This window comes from Monoraphidium neglectum, assembly GCF_000611645.1.
Source record: "Monoraphidium neglectum strain SAG 48.87 unplaced genomic scaffold scaffold03146, whole genome shotgun sequence".
Classification (NCBI taxonomy): domain Eukaryota; kingdom Viridiplantae; phylum Chlorophyta; class Chlorophyceae; order Sphaeropleales; family Selenastraceae; genus Monoraphidium; species Monoraphidium neglectum.
Genome location: NW_014010482.1, coordinates 5,154 through 5,654, shown reverse-complemented (window position 1 = coordinate 5,654; position 501 = coordinate 5,154).

Sequence of the window (501 nt, the reverse complement as noted above, 5' to 3'; positions counted from 1 at the left end):
GGGGGGGGGCGGGCGGACTGGCGGTGCAGCGGCCGCGGCTGCCCGCCCACCTGATCTGGTTCACAGTGAAATTGTACATCACCTCCTGCGGCGGCGGGGCGGCGGTCGACAGGCGGCGGCGCGCAGGGGGGCGTGAAGACGGCTCGCTCTACACCCAAAGCCGCAAACCTGGGGCAGCCCCAGCGCAGCCCCGGCGACACCAAGCAGAGGTGCGGTCGCATTACAGCCCCGGCCGCGATTCGCACACCAGCACCACGCAGCACCCAGGAGGCGCGCCCGCTCCTTGCACGAGCGCGCGGGGCGCGCGCCCGCCCTCCAGACAGCCGGGGCTTGCCCCCCCCCCCCTCGCGCGCCCCGCGGCGCTGCCAGGCGCGCCGCGCCCGCGCCCGCGCCGCTGCCGCACCTTGAGGGGGTGGTCGCTGCAGGGTCGAGGGGTGTCGGGGCGGCCGTGAAGGGGTTGGATGTCGGGAGGGGGTTGGTCGGCTGGGATGGGGCGGGCGG